General features: G+C 42.5%; 1 long non-coding RNA gene across 1 annotated transcript; it reads left to right on the forward strand.

Moving 5' to 3' along the window:
- Nucleotides 1-1,477: 1,477 nt before the first annotated feature.
- Nucleotides 1,478-2,220, forward strand: LOC119271211. The gene is made up of 2 exons (XR_005134450.1): nucleotides 1,478-1,855; nucleotides 1,957-2,220. It is a non-coding gene; the product is annotated as an uncharacterized LOC119271211 (long non-coding RNA).
- The last annotated feature ends 586 nt before the right edge of the window (nucleotides 2,221-2,806 follow it).

Below are 2,806 nucleotides of genomic sequence, written 5' to 3' on the forward strand. Positions count from 1 at the left end.
GGCGGTGATGGGGCGGGGCGGAGCTCGGGGCGGCGGGGCCGGGGGGTTGGGGCGGCAGCGGGGGCAGTGGGTCGGGGTGGGGGCGGCGACGCGGGTGAGGTGAGGGCTGGGAGAGAGAGGGGGGAGGGTGAGGTGAGGTGGGGCACGTGGGATGGGGCCGAGGGGAAACGTTCGTTAAAACGAGCAGATTCTTTGCCATCCGCTGGCTGAAGGAAAAGAATCTTTGCCATCGGCTAGCTGACGGCAAAGAAACTAGCCGTTAGATCATTCTTACAGTCCGCCACCCACCATCTTTGTCGTCTGCTAGCGGACGGCAAAGATTCTATATCGTTAGCTAGCTGACGGCAAAGAGATGGCTGACGGCAAACACCTTCTTTGTTGTCCGCTCTTTCTTTGCCGTCAGCTTTACTTAAGCTGATGGCAAAGAATTTCTTTGTCGTCAGCTAGCCGACGGCAAAAAGATGGCTGACGGGAAAGATCCTGATTCCAGTAGTGTGACATGCCTGCTAGATGGAACGATCGATAACAGCCTTTGGATGCTGGCATATCAGACTGGACTTTGGACTCTACGTCTAGTCGTCTTGCGTTTTTTGGAATCTCTGCCAGGCCTTTGGACACTGTGGCCTTGCCGGTTGGCGTATGCGCCAATAAGTTCTCGCTGGTCGTGATGAATGGTCTGGTAGGTTCACTTGTCTTCCTTCAGCTCATGTGGTTTTTGGTGGGGTGCAGGGTTTGTCTATCATTAGTAAATAAACAAGGCAATTACAAATGCAATATGAATATAATTACTTCGAGGCAATTCACCAGAAACTTTCTTCAAATGGTTCACCTAATTTCTTAATTGTTGTTGTCCCGTAATTACGGATGAGGAATGGTCGGAGCATAAAAAGAAATCTTGGAGTCCATTCACATGCTCAAGCAAACGATCTATCTGTCACCAAAGAAGTCTATATATGGGCCATGATCATCATCAAGGCAAATAGAAACGCAATGCAACCATATTCGTTCCCAGAGAGTTGAGCAAAAAACCTTCAAATAGTTTGCTTAGCTTCCAGTTGGCCTCTACGACAATAACGTAACGGGGCATCTAATAAAAACTATAGCTAAATAGTAAATCTGGATATCTATGTAGTGCACCCACTAGATTAATTACACATGTAATCGGGCAACACTAAATGCAAATATGCAATAAACTTATCTCTATATAAAATGAGGGCATATCCTAGCATGATATGGTTAGTCTTATTAATGCTTTAATAAATATACCAATCTTAGAAAATCAATTTTAGCACTTTTTTTGGCCTGGGAGCATTCAATATGGTTATCAAATATCGCAAGGCCATCCATAAGATTTAAGATCTTATCCAACAAATGAAATCTACATGTAGATTTTTTTGGTTGGAGAGATCTTGTATTTAAGTGTGCTCACCACCACAGCCCATATAAAAAACCATGTGGTGTAGAAGTTTTGCATAACCAAAGATTGATCAACACACCTACCTAGTGTTTACATCTTCCACAAGAAAGATGGCTATTTCTAAAGTAATGTGGGTGTTCTGCCTCCTAGCTTTACTGGCCTTCACTTCTTGTTCCTATCATGTACGAGCAGACGATCATGCCACCAAAGAGAAAAATGAGGTGATGGAGTATTGCAAGAGGTACATATTCAAAAATTACGGTGATCAGCATCCTGACCCCCATAGGAAATGTTGCCAAATAGTAAGAGAATCGAGAAACATCCATGCTATATGCCAAAAATTCATGCACGCGGATTTGCATAAGATCAGTCTAGCCAAGTGGGCTCATGTTACATATTGGTGCGGCAACGGATTGCACCCAGGGACTAATTGCGCAGGTGTGTTAATATGATTAAATATATTACTAGCATTTTGATATAGTTTCCTCGCTTATATAAATGAAATTAATTACTTACGAGGAACTCAATCTCATATGTAGGTTTCGTCGTTCCAGATTATAGTGCGCCACCACCTCCAGAACACTCAGCGTAAGGCTGGTCTGGTCAAATAAGGAAAGGAGTGTTATGATATGGAGCACTTAGTCTAAGGCAGTCTTAATCCCCAAAAGAAAATAAGGCAGTCTTAATGAACAAAGGAAGAGTATGGTATTGATCCTTTATCATGGGACCTCTGCAATAATGTATCTTACTTTTAATGTTGTGATTAATAAAAGGACTGCCTGCATGTTTCTTTGTGTTTAGCATGATATTTAGTTGTCCATCGACATACATGGCCTCAAAAGATGACTTTCACTTCTCATTAAATGGAATGCTGAATTAAATCAAAAGTCTTGAAAGCAAACATATATAGCTTGTTCTATTCCTAATACTCACTATAATAAACACTAATCAAAATTTTGTGTTTGTCAGGTGTCATAGTCTTTGCCAAGATCTATTTTATGGGATGTCAGCAAACCACCTATTTTATGAGAACCACACTCGGTAAAAGCAAGCACTTGATAGAGTGTCTTGTTTGCCGAGAGCTGTCACAAAAATAGTCAGCAACCCCAAAACACTCGGCCAGTGCAACTTTTGATGAGAGCTCGCAACATAGTACTCCCTCCGTAAACTAATATAAGAGGATTTAGATCACTATTTTAGTTATCTAAACGCTCTTATATTAGTTTACAGAGGGAGTACTCAGCAACACAGAGCCATGGGGCAAGTATCCAGTGATATCGTCCATGAGATGATACCATGCTACAGAACCATGTGGTGCGCCATATCTGCATGGAATGGACAGGATCGATTCGCTAATCTATTTACATATGCTCCCTTGTAACGTTTGCG

This window comes from Triticum dicoccoides, chromosome 3A (genome assembly GCF_002162155.2).
Source record: "Triticum dicoccoides isolate Atlit2015 ecotype Zavitan chromosome 3A, WEW_v2.0, whole genome shotgun sequence".
NCBI classification, from domain to species: domain Eukaryota; kingdom Viridiplantae; phylum Streptophyta; class Magnoliopsida; order Poales; family Poaceae; genus Triticum; species Triticum dicoccoides.